Here is a 14,760-nt window from a genome sequence, read left to right on the forward strand (position 1 = left end):
TTGATGCAAGTCCTTCTACTGAACCTAAGGGTCTTTGAATTGGATATCTTTTGAAGCTTACTTTGCCCTAAAATTTCATTTCATGCCTCCAACAAGCTCTTAAAGAAAACAATTAACAGTTGCTCTGAGGAGGTACACCTTTTAAGAGGCTCCCATAAGAGCTAGTTGGAACCAGTTGCAGTTGCAAATTAAAGAAACATCAGATAACGTGCCTGCGGCCTTACCTTGGTGTGACCTTAGCATACAGTATATAGGGATAATCCTTGTAATTTAGAATAAGACAAGCACCAAAACATTCTAAAAAGCATTGATAGGTCTTTCTCTAAACCTCCAATTCAGAGTTCTTTTTATAAACACTGGACAAGAGATCCTTCCAGAATTGGATTTACACTTCTGAAAGTAAAAATTGATGGTTTTCTTGACATTTCTGGCATTCCAATTATAATTAAAGCAATAATATGTATTTCTGAAAATGCCAGCAATATCCCATTATTCCTTCTGGTTTTGCAGAGCCTTTGCAGTGGGATTATTGCTGAATATAAAAAGGGGGAGGATTCTGTCTTATTTACAATGGCAGTGATATATGGGCCTTGTTAACTGGCTTTTAAAACCTAAATGATCGAATATGTACCTTTAAAACCATTTCCATTTTTGTTTTCACTAAAATGATTGCACCGTAAAAATTTAAGATTAATTTTGTGGCAAGTCTGACCGTGTGCAAAGCACTGGAGACTTCAGGAAGGTGCATTCATTGGAGCAACGTTATGTAACTGGAATTAAACATTTCATTGACTTCAAGCTGGAACTGACTTCATCTTCTTGCAGATTGATGCTTTCTTTTCCTCTTTTTTAAATCAAGCATGCATTCTACACCACTCATCTTCTTTAGTTTGAGAAAACATCTGCATTAGCCACTGTAGTAATGGTTTAAGATTATTTAATCCCATTACTTATACACTTCATTAGCCTGAGTGAATTGTTGGCAAGGGTTCAGTAAACTTCCTACATTGGGAGATAAAAGGATAAAAAAGGAAGGGGAGAAGGATTCTGTTCCTCATTTTCTTTCAAATTTATCTTCTATCTATTTAAGGGATAAAGGAATGATAATTGCCTGGTTGCATCTGCATTTGTGAGTTCTGTGATATGGCTTTGCAGCTCTGAGTACAGAGTAAACTTTTAATAGCTTTCTTTTATATAACCAGGAGGGGCCTTTAAATGTTTATCCATGCTTTCCACAAAAACCTGGTTATGGACTTAACCCAAAACATGTCTGGGTCCATCTACTGCTGCACATGCAGGGGAAAGGATGGCAATGCTGATGAGGCTACTTATGTGTAGCTGGACGGCTGGTAACGTGAGTGGGAAATGGAAAGCACGAATCTGGCAATCTTATGCATCAAAGGAAAAAAAAAAAGAAAAAAAAAAAAAAAAACACCCAAGCACATACTAAACTCTTCGATGTGGAGGAAACAAGTATTGGGAGCCTAAGTCTCAATACCTTTCAGAAAGCTCAGGACTCTGCATTGCTGAAAGCCAGATCTACAAGGGATCTAGGCACCTGCCATGTTATTGGGTTTAGGCCTGAGGAATTTGTGTTGTAGAGCATATGTATCATTGATTTTTTTTTTTTTAATGAAATGAGGTCTGCATTGGCTTCAGTAGGATGATGAGTGCTTAAGTACACTGAGGGCCTGAGCTAGGCTTGCAAGTTGTTCTTGCAAATGGATTGGGGGCCCTTAAATTGCTGAGGCACAAGCTGAATGCTTTTGACTTTAGATGTGTGATGCGGTCATACTGAAGTCAATGAGAGTTAATGACCTGCTTAAAATCTAGCCTGTACTTAAGGATTTTGCTGAATTGTGGTCTCTGATTTTTTTTTTTTTTTTTTTTTGGAGCTTCCCCAAGTCCCATTATCAGAAAGTAACTTGGACACTTGGAGCCCTAGTTCTGTAGGAAATCAATGGTTCTGAAGAACACAAACTCAGATGCCTGCGGACCTGACTTCTAATGAAAAGGGGAGCCTCTGTGACTAGCACAAGATTGCACAGCTAATCCATGGCTGTGGCCAGCTGAGAAAACAGGATTCTCAGCTGGTATAAATCTGAGTAATTCAATGAAGCTTGTTTACTGTTCTACCTAATTCATACTGATTTCTAGCACACATCCCTTGTTCCCCAAGTCCAAAACTCTTGACCTATTATGCAAGCTATTAGGCCAAGCTGCTTCATTTATATATAGAAAACAAACTGTAATATTTGCCTGGTCATGATATATGAATTCATTAATTCTTTGATTTTCTTTTTTTTAAATAATTCCCTTGTGTGACTTGTGGCCTTATGCACATAAAAACTATGTGCAAAAATAAAAATACACGTTTTTCAACAGTTAGAATTGGCTAATCTTCTCAGTTTATTATATGACTCTTCTTAGTTGTGGTGGAGTGAAGCCATAATTAAGATTGCTGCGAAGAGCTGTATTTAATTACTGGTTAGTCAATACCAAGCCTAAATAGCCTACAGAAGGGTTGTTGGTTTTTTGTTTTGTTTTTGTTTCTGGCATTATTTATCAGTGACACAGTTAAGATGAAATTCCCCAGAAGTCTGAATTAACATCTCAGGACATCAATCACCTGTTTAAAAAGAAGTATTTTTCCTAATGGGAATTTGAATGCCAGAGTTAATTTCTTTCACACAAAAATCCCCCCATCCAAAAGCCAGTCACTATCATTTCCTGTTACTTCTTATGAATGCAGTGAGTTCTGTTGCCAATGTGTTTGCTGGTTTTGCTCTGCATCCAAGGATTCTTTCATTATTGATCTTATTTCTAAAAGAGTACCAGTCTTCTCCATTAAGACACTTCTGCTGAACTAAAAGCAACTGTAAAAAATAAAGTGTTAATAGGAGACAGATGTCTCCTAGTCATTATGACAGTCCAGTAACATCTGAAATATCATGATAGGGTTTCCAGCATAACCAGTGTACTGCTGTACACGGGATGAATGCTGTGTCTGCAGTATGTTATCAGTATACTTTTCCCCTCCCTTACAGGACAAATTACTGACAAAACATTTGGTTTGCTTCCTCTAAGTAGTTGAAGAGATTTTAGCTCTGGACTCAGTGCAGAGAAAAGGTTAATAGTAATATCAGTGGAACCGTTGTTATAAAAGATTGAAGAGCAAGATGTTAGAGCAGTGCCAGCTGTCTGCTTTCCAAATACCGTATTATCCTAAGGACTGAACACAAGGTTAACCAGACACGCTGGTCTGGCAAGAGTGATGCTGCTGTTTTGTGAATGGGATGTTCTTTGATGTCCTGATGACTTTCTCCAGGATGTGGAAATTTTCCTCCATTCTTTATCCCCTTTCCTGGCAGTCTGGTGGTTGGCAGTTGGAGATAAGCTCTCCGAGGTTGAGGGCTGAGAGGTGCTGAGCACCTGCAGTTAGCACAGAAAGCAGCAAGATCTTGCAGATGCTCTTGGCTCCTGAAGGTTTCCTCTGCTGTGTCCAAGTCAATGTGACCCACTGCTGGGCCTTGAGGGAAGAACCATGGTGCGATGGAGCAGGGGACAGGAAAGCAGAAATAACTAACCATGCAAAGCAGAAATAGCCAGGGTCAGATGACAGAGTTCAGAGAACTGGTGGGCTAGAAATGATGAGCAATTGAAGGAGAGAGAAGAAACTGTCTCATGTCTGTCTTCTGGCTAGCATGGAGGAAGATGGTGGGTATGCTCTGTAGTGCCCTGTGGAGGCCCGGGGATCACGGCTTCCTGTTTCTGCTGCGCACTGTGAGATATTGAAGATGTGGCCTTAAACCTTACTCCGAAGATCATTCACAAGGATTTTGCAGGGTCAGGTTCATCTATGCATAGTACTAGAGCTGTGGAAGTGCTTGAAGGGGAAGAACTGTGTGTGGAAGTCCTGCCCTGATCACTGCCATTCCCTAGCTTTAAACTCAGGATCGTAGTGCTTTACTTTTTCCCCCGATTATTGGTTTTGTGAAAAAAAAAAAAAATCTTCAAGGTTTTTCTCTCTTACTAGCTCCTAACTTCCTGGCCTATCAGGCTGTGCTTCAGTAGGAGAAAATAGTTCAGAAAACAAGAGAAATGCTGATGTTTTATGAAATGGTACGACTAGAGCCACTGGTACCATGGAGCATTCTGGGAAAGCTTAAATTTGCTAATCATTCTAAAATGTTGGTGTTAACCCAATTTGTGCTCATTGAAATCTCTGGTAAAACTGCTATCAGATTCAGTGCAACTGGTGTTGTAAACTTCTCCCTGTGTGTGCACATGAGTGTGGTTTGAAAGCTGTGCAAGAGCAGCTACCTTCAGCACATGTGGCTTAAAGTGTAAGGTTGATCCCTTCAGCGAAATTACATCTATTTTTAAAAATAATTCTGCAATTTGTAAGCAGAGATTACAGCACTAATTTAGCAACCATGTAACAATTTAAATTGGACCAGAAAAGAGAAACTATAATTTAAAGATTTTTTTTTTTATGATACAAGTTTTCTTCTTTTTAAAGTAAAAAGCCCTTTATTCTTGTTTTTGTCAAGCAACGTATTGAATTTGAGAGTAATTTATGGAAAGTGCTGCCAGCATGGTATTGCGAGTGCTCCACAATTTGAATTTAAACTACTCAATGGGATCATTAAGACTATTATGCCTGCCTTCCATAGAGTTTGAATTCAAAATGACAACTGGAACAAAAATATAAAATAAACTAAAGATAAGTCACGCACTCTTTACGTGGTGGAATTTTTCTGCCCTCGAAATATTTCATTGAGATCAATGCTCTTCTTCAGTCCTCCCCTAGAAAAAAGCTGGTGTTGCTAGTTTTAGTTCGGTGCTCCTGCGTGAGTCATCAGCAGCAGGGAGCTGAACCTGTGACCCGAGGATCTAAAAACATTAAGTCTCAACTGCCGTAGCAGAGAGATGCAGCTTGGCTGCACCAGGCAACAGCGGGCTCCTGCCCTGGATATTTCTTAACTCACAGCAGAAGAGGGCCATGGGCACAGCAGACATGAAGCAGGTCCAGAGTTTTGGTTTCTTACAGGCATCATTTAATGCTATTGATCATTAGCTTTTTAATCCTATTGATTATTAGTTTTGATAAATTTGCTAGTCTAGGCCCAATTGATAACTTCGTGGGAAAAAAATTCATGACAAGGGAAGAGTGTCATTCCTGGTAAACTGATCGTGTTTGTAAAACTGAAAAAAATAATAAATCCCTTAAGAGTGTAACAGTCCTTTCTATTAATACCACCCAGCAACGGCTGATATAAAAAATACAGATGGAAGGTGGGGGCGGAGTGGCGGCCATAAGCTCAGTGCTACTACTTTGAGTGGTAAATGGTCTTGTGCAATCTGGGCATAAAATAGCGGAGGATGGGGTGCTATTGCATAAGCTGCACCTGGAGCTTCCAGGAGTCCAAGTCTAGGAGGTACAAAAATGTGTGTGTGAGAGGATATGTCAGTGAAGCAGCTTCCGTCAAAACTGGGACGGATGCTGAACTTAGCTGACCCTCTTAAAGCCTGGATCTTTTTTTTCAGTGGCCTACTAGCTGTGATAGGGTTTGGGTCATGCCTTTTATTTTGTTGCTAGTCAGGAGGAAAAGGTTGATTTCCTGGGGAGTCAACTTCCTTTCTAAACTGGAATTATAAGGAATGGGAAGAAAGAATACCATGAGATGTTGAGGTATGCTATATAGGAACTCCTCTGTGGAGAATGAGACTCATACCAAAGAGGACAGAGCCAATTCATCTCGCTGTTCAACAAGGACAGGACAAGTATTCTACAAACCAAGTCTGTAGGAATAAAAATTCCTAGTGCTTTTCGAAGACATGAGAGTGTGAGCCCTGCCAATAACTGCACTGTGCTCACCTTGGCGGAGTCATCTCTGAGTGAGACCACACTCTTGTCTGCTGAGGCCAGCTTAGAGAATGAAATTATTCTTTTCTCAGCAGGATGTGCTTGGCTAACTGGTCCAAATCACTTGATGGGATTAAAGGTGTAGTATACCCTGTTTTCAACCTACATTTGCTGTTTGCCTTCATGGTGTTGACTATTGCAAATGCAGATGATTGATGTTGAAGTAGGTAGTAAGAAGATGAGGTCATGCCTTGGTGTAATTGACCTTCAGAAAGGTGAGTGGAGTGTTGCTTTAGAGGAAGACCAGCTATGGATTATGGAGGTAAAGCAACTTAATATGACCAATGATAGCAGTGTTTTGAGGAGGATATTTCTGGAAAAGCCACCACAGTGCTGAATGGCATCTTAATAGGTACATATGTGTTGAAAGATTGGGTGTGAAGTGCCAAATAAATAGTTCAATGATGTCTTGGTAGCTCAAAATTTTGCTAGGGATGGGTGGATCATTTCCCACTCCTCTCCATGGTCCATCTTTAAGAATGTGTCCTTATTAGGTGAAGACTCTTCCTCCACACCTGGGCCTGCTTGAGACTTTTGTGATGGCTTGCTAGAATCCAGATCTTTCTTCCTGCATATGTTGGCAGCCATAACAACTTGAATTGTCTTCTTGACTCGTGTCTTGCGCTTTTATAATTAGAGGTATTTATCATATTTGATTATATGAACTAAGCATTGATTTGACGTGTATAATCTAGAAAAACTATGCCATGGGAAACTTTGTGGAGGGAGTTTAGTGTAACTGAAATAAAATGATATTGTGAAGGACCAGCTGCTGCCATTCAGTGAATTTCTCGCCTCACAGGGTGAATTCCAATGACCAAGTGTATATTCTTATGAAGAAAATAGTCTCCCTTTCTGCAGGACCAGTGGGATTTCATGGCTCCTGGCTATACATCTGCTTATGTATCATACTACAATAGAGGGGATGGTGAAGTCATTTAGCAATGACTTCAAGATGTGTGTTGAGATTTCCCTTTAGAAGGTAGCCCAGCTCTTGTCTGCCTTTGAAAGCTAGCAGAAACATCTTATAAGGAAAGAATAGTCTTATGCACCAACATCTTTGTAGTAGATGGGTATTAGAGCCATGTCTAGTGTTTGTAGCATTCATCTCTGCTTTTCTTTCAATTGTACTTCACCTTCTTAGCAAATTATTTGTTTCACCCTTTGAATGCTTTGGTGCTATCTGAGTAGCACCTAGAGATCTCGCTGTAATAAACTCTCATTGTGGTGTGTTAGTGAATGACAGACGATAGCCTCTGTCTCTAAAAACCTTCCTGGTAAACAGCAGCAAGGTGTAGGGGAAAGGCAGTGGCTTTGCCTCCATGTTCCAGATAGAGAACTGACCGCAAGAAGATTAAATCCAGTTTGTTTAGGGCATGGATCTCCATTGCCAAAAGCCTTCAAGGGCAGGTGGGACAAACATCTGTAAAGAACAGTTAAGATGTAGTCAAGCCTTCTCTAGGCAAGGGCAGACCCAGGGGTCTTTCCTAGCCCTGCTTCCCCCGTTCTGAGCTCAAGTGACCTGACTAGGACCACAAACCATGTCCTCGGGTTTTCAGTGTCCCAGTGTTCTGGCTAGTTTCAGTTCAGCCTGCAAAGATCTTCAAGTGAAGATCTACCTCTCTTTTCTTCCTCTCCTCAAACTACTGCTGTTTGGAGACTGGGCATGAGTATGAAATGAGCAGCTGAAAGCTGAGTGAGGGCTCTTGGAAAACTCAGGAGGGTGAGAGGTACCACAACAGTTTTCCCTTCCATGAAGTCCTACTGCTTGCTTGTAAACTGCATATTTATTTGTCAATTCAAACTGCTGAATACAATTATTTTGGAAAGGCTGTGATTTATTTGAGATAGGGCCTTTAATTTAGGTGTGCCTTTCCATCAGATCAGTGTATTACTGAGTTTGCTCTGTCCTTCCTAAAGCAGTGATGTCAATGCTCCAGTGTCCAGAGATAAAAAAAATCAGAACTCACTGAAGTAAATACAGGGTTAATATTTTTAGCAAGCCCTCTTGATTATTTTGCACTGCTGATGCTATGCTAGTAGAGCTCCTGGTAAAGCATAGGCCTTGCAGCCAGGCTGTGATACCTGCCAGTAACAGAGCTGAATCTGTCCTGAAAGGGGTGTGTTTGGATTCAGCAGGTATGATTTCCCCTTAGCAGCCTTGCAGAGAACAGAAAGTCTTGTCTTGCTTTCTGATTCCAGATGCCTTCTTACTTCGGTCCAAACAGTGATTTGTAAACCTGAGTGCCAGGGAGGTGAGCGGGCTATTGCAGCGTGCCACTTCAGCCGTCTCCTTGGTGAAGCCACACTGAGGAATTTGTTCTGGCAAAAACTCAGTCTGTGAGTCGATCCTCCCTCTAGCGTCCTGCCTCTGTTTCTTCACTCCAGGACATCAGTTTGCCTGTGTGCAGTGTTTGTTTGCAGTAGAGCAAACTGTTTAATTTGCCATGGCACACACACACACACACACACACAAACCCCAGTGGGCTTGGTAGATTTCTGGTTAGGAAAAAACCAAAATCATGCCAGTTTAGGGAAAGCGCAACAAGCATGAATGATGACAGGAGAAAAAGTTTATTGGTTCTAATAGTATGGTGAGTGTTTGGTGCTCATGGAGGGTCAAAGCAAATTGCAAGTATGTTGTTTTTTCTCAGCTGCATTGATTATAATGCTGTGGGCCAAGCACAATATTGACAGAAGAGATAATCATCCACTGGGGTATTTTGGGTAGAATGAAGACCAGATTATAGCTCAACTCCAGTGCTGTGGCATTTGCTGGGGACAAGAGATTACTGTGCGCTGATAGGTAGCAGCTTTCACAGGAGCAGACAGCACATTGGTTAATGTGGCCAGCGAGACCTGTGGTCCCTGTATCTCTGCCCAACCCTGTGAGGACCATCCGTGTGAGTTGAGGTAGCGATGGCACACTGGCAAGCGTGGAGCTGGTGAGGCGTCTGGATGGTTTAAAATGAGTGATGAGATCCGCACAACATTGCTTCTGCTTTTCCCTGGCTGCTGTTTCCTGACAAATGTTTGACGTAGAAGCACCATGTGGGTTTTTCACAGCAACCTGATGCTGTAACTCTTAAAGCAGATTTACCACACAGCTCTCTAAGGCAGTGCAGTATGTCCAGGGAATTGGAAACTGGTGGCCATTTTTATTCTACTTGCCCATGTTTCCAAAGGCTTTTGCTGTTGTCAAAAATGGAGCTTCATGAAGGGGGGGGGGGGGGGGGGGGAAGAAAACTTTGTAACATCTTTGGTTTCAGGTATAAAGCAGGGATTCAATAGGCTTCTTCAGGCACCATATGAATAGTCTCCTGCAGATGCTGGGGATTGGAAAAGATATTTGTATTGTTTTGATTTTTATTGTCTTGCTGAAGTTAATATGCTAACATGTGCTAGTTTAATGCTGTGGCTCATTGTATTTACGTCCTTGCTATTTGACTCTAACACTAAGTGGCCTTATGTTGTTTCCAGATTCTCATGTTACCAAATGCTCTTTATGTAGGTATTTTTTCAAACTACTCTGAAACAAATTATGGTTATGGTGCCCAAAACCTAGAAGTTGCTACTGACCAAACCTGGATATTTTCCCTTGCTTGTGAAGAGAAATATAGCAGGAGTGGAAAAAAGCCCCAGTGTTGAAATGTAAATTAACTTTCGGATGTTATCAGGTATTGAGATTTTAAGTATGCATATTCCATTAGCTCTTGACAATGTAGTTTTTTGTTTAAGGACGTGTTTGAACCATTACACCATCTTGGCATTCCACCAACAGAGGTATCTGTGTAAATGCAATCTGTGTTAAAGCCAGACAACACTTTTAAAAATTAATTTAATATTTCCTACAGCAAGCCATCTGTGACTGGTCATATTTTAGGAAGCAAATGAACATCATAGCAACGTTCTCTACTCGATTTGAGTAACTTCTAGACTTTTTTAAATTAAATGCTCTGCCAAATATTTATGTTCTGTTGTGAAAAGAAAAATATTTGTTTGTCATCCTAGTCTCCTTGGCAATTCACAGTCAGTTGCTCCTCTTAGGAGCTGCGCTTTTCTCGTGGGTCGTGTAGGGCAAAAGAAGCGTATGGGCATCCCTGAAGCTGCATTTTGGGCTCACTCCTCAGCAACAAGTAGGGGCAGCTGTAGCACATGATGGGCCTTTGCAGGGAGCGAGAGAGGCTGAGCCCTGGGTGATGGAGGCAGGTTGGGGGCCAGGTTGTGCCTGCTGCTGGCATTGCTGGGTTTGGGGGATGGTGGAATAGCCACTGTGACACAAGTGGCCACTGCAGCACTCTGGCCAACATGCAAAAGGCTCAAGAGTCCCTGGGAAAGCCAAACCACTTTGCAAGATGTCTTCCAGTGCATCTGCCACAGACACTGCAGCTATCACCAAGGCAACCAAGTTGCCAGAATTTAGTGGCAGCAAAGCAGAAGGAGAAATTAGTGATTGCCTAAATCATGGCTGGCAGATGCTACTAAGCCTAAACTGTCCTGATGGAGCAGAGCTCTGCTCTAAGTAATATATGCCCTTCTTTTAGTAACAATTTTTACAAAAGTCTTGTATTTTATCCTGTTCCACAGATTTATGGCTGGCTTAAACTTAATCAGTCTAAGGTAGTAAAATGCATTTGTTCAAGGGCTCAGAGATTGGTGTGATCCTCTTATTACACAAAGGTACTAATAAACAACTAAAATATCTGAAACAGTCCTGAAATAGTTAATTCCATTTTGGAAAAGCTGAAATGTTCTGAAGAGTCCCTGGTGGCATAGCACCAATTTTCACTCAGTGCTCATTTGGAATGGTCCATATAACTTGCCTGTACTTACCACCTTGGGGCTACTCCAACCAGCAGAAGTACAGGTGAATCACCAGCACATAACCTGTCTACATGTGTCTGTCACCTTATAGTATTAATGCCATACATAGAATGTACATATTCTTACTTATATTCTGGAAAGAGGCCCTTGCACCACAGAGAAGGAAGAGAAAGCAGTCCTTATTTGCTCTATTACCTTTGACAGGTTTACATTCACTGTGGCATGGCAATAAGATTAAAGTTTTATAGCAATATCACCTCCATCCAGACAAAAAAAAAAAACATAAAACCTCTCCTCTCTGCTACTTAGATTTCAAACTCTTTTATAGAGCTTCTGCATCTGTTAATAAAATCCTTAATTCATTTTGAACATTTTATTGTCACTTCGGATAAAAGTTTAATCAGATAGAATTATTACCCTTCTAATATTCCCTTAACCTTTGGATTTTAGACTTAGACCATACCAGTTAAATTTTAAAATCACCTTTTTATAGACTTGAATGCCCCCATCTCTGTTTTAGAGGGTACTTTTGCACATAAATGCCATAGTCTGTCTTGAGGTCATGTGAAAACTTAAAAGGCTCTAATGTGAGCACTGCTCACTTTCCGCTGAAGTATCTTGCATGCCCTATTAATTACTTTAATGGTGACATGCTGGTTTAAGGGAGTTCTTTATTAATGCCACTAAATCTTTTTTTATTGTTGTTTAAACACTTTTTCTTTCCTTTATGTAGATGTATTTAATCCTTTCTGTCTTTAAAATAAATGAGCACATAACTCCACATGAGGCATTTGACACTTCCATTTTGCATTCTCGGGAGGGGGTAGGGGAGCATTTTGCTCCCTTGCCTGTAATGTCCAGATCCCAGCAGAGAAGTACACATCTGTACTTGTGTCTAATCGTGTGTTAGATTGTTGTGGTGGAAATAATTTTTGAAATCTGGTATCTGTTTTTCCAGAAATAATATGCAGTGAATTTGCTTTTACTCTTCCAGGATGTTAAGAGGTCAGTTTGGCTTTATTGTTGAAAAGTGCAGCACTCCCAGTTCAAGAGAAAACTTACTTGTGTTTGAGCCCTTTCCGAGCAAGGAGGACACATTGATTTGTTCTCCTCAATCTGAACTCTTAGTATTCTAGCAGTTCATTTTAACTTTAAAGATGTAAAGCATTCACTGTACCAGTTTATTTATAGAGTAGCTTGTAAAGCATTGACATCCATGCCTGCAGTTGGATTTTAGTCCATGAGATCTCTGGGTTTTTTTAAGGTGATATCTTTTACAAATTACATATTTTTAAATCATATTGGTTGCGGATTTTATTGGCCTAGGGAAGGGAAACAAGATATGAGAAAGACATTATCTTCAGAAGCTGGAGAAACATTCTCAAAAGCACATAAGTGACTGAGGAACTCACTGCTTTTTGGTTTGCTAACCCACTCTTGTCAATGAGGCTTAAACTCTTATTACTAAGTAATCTTATTCTTTAGTCTCTTTTGAAAGTGTTGGGTCCAAAGTGTTGCCTTTCTAATAGCTATTGATGGTGGTGTCACCATGGGACTCTCCCACATTTGAGATCTATAAATAAACTTCCCTGGTCTTAAAGAAAATAACAGTGGATTGTTGAAAAACTAACTGTAAAGAGGTTCCACCAACAGTGATTAGTCTTTTCTTTAGTGAGGGGACAGTGGTTTTGGGCTGGGGGTTGTCTTTTGTTTTGTATGGGCAAAGTATGAAAACTTGTATTACAATGTCAGGTCTGTCTCTTGACATCCCCTCTCCCAGATGACTTCTGTCTCCTAAAAGTGTCTGTGCCCAAGTGGGTAATAGAGTTTCAGTGCATGGCCTTCCATGGCCAATGTACATACATGTACATACATGCAGACTTGTAGAGGAAGAATCTGGAAGCCTGAATTCAGTCTGGAATTATTTGGCATTCGCGTGGGAAAGGTATTCCTTCCTCTTGTGGACTTTCCCTCAGGTTTGTCCAAATCACTCTGTAGTTTTCAGTAGCACACTTCACTATCTAGTGGGCAAAGCCTTTTGCTCACAATTGTTATTTTAATTTTGGGAGCAGGCAGTATACTTCTGCACTTAGACAGTACTAAATGGTACCTTTTGCCTTTTCAATTTTTGCTAAATGGCACCCTTTGCATTTTAGAATAAATAGCTGATTAAATGGCAAAGCTAAGTGCTGTTTGATGGGCCATGGGTGTAGAGTCACTCTAGATTAGTCAAGGGACCTGATCCTGTAAATCACATTAGTCTAAGATAAGGGCCTGCTCCCACTGATCCTGATTTGAATATTTTCCTTTATATTAATGGGAGCTAAATCAGACTTCTGGTACCCAAGACAATGTGGCTAATGAAAGCATAAGAGACATAGACCACATATCATAAAGTGATTATTGTGATTGTGTGAGGAAGACTGGAATCATTAAGAGTTTTCAATTTCTGTTTTTTAAAGTAGAGGATAAGTAAAGAGGATTCAAGTGAATTTTAGTGGAAATTCCCTAAAATGAACTGAAAAGCTAAAAACATGCTTTTTCCCCTTTAAGCTTGTGTTTACTTCCCTTTTCCCTTGTGGATACCTTGTTTATTTTTTAAATAAATAATCATATTTTAAAGCAGTGTAAATAAATTGCAAAGTGTGCTCCAATGGGGTGGATAAATATATTCCAGCTGCTGGGGAGTGATTATTAAATAATTCACAAGTGGTAAACCCAGGAGTGGTTATCCATTTTCCCCTAATTCATGGGTAATTTTTTCTACATCCCGTAGGAGCTCATTATGTTTTCTTTGTACATAATGTTTAATAATTTTTAAACTTGGCACTAGCCCCTCTATCTACAGATTCTTCAGTTTTTCCAAAATATTTGTGCATGTGTATGCATGTATGTGTTGGCAGAAGAAGTTATTTGTTTCCTTTCTTCCTTTTTTTTTTTTTTTTTGTGTTGAAAGAAGGTGAGCATTGATGTATGAAGTGAGGTGCGGAATTGGGAAGCAAATTTCTGTGTGTGCAAGAGAGTTTGCTCCTGTGCAGATGGTGGAAGGGTCACATGCCTGCTCTCACCCATGTATGGGAATCAATGTGACTTCAGGGCTGTGGTAGCAGTCAAGGTTTAGCTCATACTTCAACATTTATAAACAAAGGAATAGGAATCAAGGAGTGGGCATAGGGTACGCGTTTCAAGAGCCCTGTCATCTTTTTCTTAATGTCGGGAAGTATTTGGTTATCTTCCAAGGGACCAACAATGAGTCTGGAGAGCCTGGCTTGTGGATAAGCAGCAAGCAATTACCTGACAAAAGCTACTCATATACCATCAGTGGAAAAATTGCCACAGATATGTGGATTGATGGGCTTTGAGTCTGACCTTAAGGGAAGAATTCGGCTCCTCCTGGTAGCTAGCAGACACAAAGGCCTCCCGTGGGGGCTTTAAGCAGGCAGGGAGGACAGCTGGGAGGAGGACGGGATGGGACTGGCACGTAGCGGGAGGCTGCAGAGTCAGCAGCTGGCACCTCCAGTGCTGGATCCCATTTCAGTAAGGTTCATGTTCCTGTAACTGCGTCCGCATCCCAGGGCAGGAGGTGAGGGACCACCATCCTGCCCTGCAGCCGCCTGATGCCAGTGCCCAAGGTCTGGTGGTCGGAGCTGGGCTCTACCCCAGGCTGGAGGCAGATGTTTGCAGTTAGAGGACAATCACTATCTTGGTGCTAAAATGTGTAATTAGCCACAGGAAATTCTTCAGCTGATGAAGACAGGAAGGTAAAAGTGTCTCTTAATGTTTTCACTGTTTTTCTACGGAGTTGATTGAATCCGGCTGCTCTCATAGTGGGGAACAGCAGTCCTGTTCCCAAGCAGGTAATGCTCTCTGCTCTTCTCTTGAACATGTCCAAATGTCCATGCTGACAGCCAGAGAGGAACAAAACCCTCTCTCTGAAAGGCAGAGAACTATTTTCTTTCTCTCTCCCTCTTTTTCACATTCTCTGTAGGCATGTGCAATCTCTGGGT

At 40.9% G+C, this 14,760-nt stretch overlaps 1 protein-coding gene across 4 annotated transcripts in view; it reads left to right on the plus strand.

Annotated features, from left to right (window-relative positions):
- Nucleotides 1-14,760, plus strand: part of LOC104364384 (LIM domain containing preferred translocation partner in lipoma) — a 335,033-nt gene that overhangs the window by 290,196 nt on the left and 30,077 nt on the right. The window lies entirely within an intron of this gene.

The sequence above is a fragment of the Tyto alba genome, unplaced genomic scaffold (genome assembly GCF_018691265.1).
Source record: "Tyto alba isolate M040663 unplaced genomic scaffold, T.alba_DEE_v4.0 Super-Scaffold_10, whole genome shotgun sequence".
In the NCBI taxonomy this organism is placed as follows: Eukaryota; Metazoa; Chordata; class Aves; order Strigiformes; family Tytonidae; genus Tyto; species Tyto alba.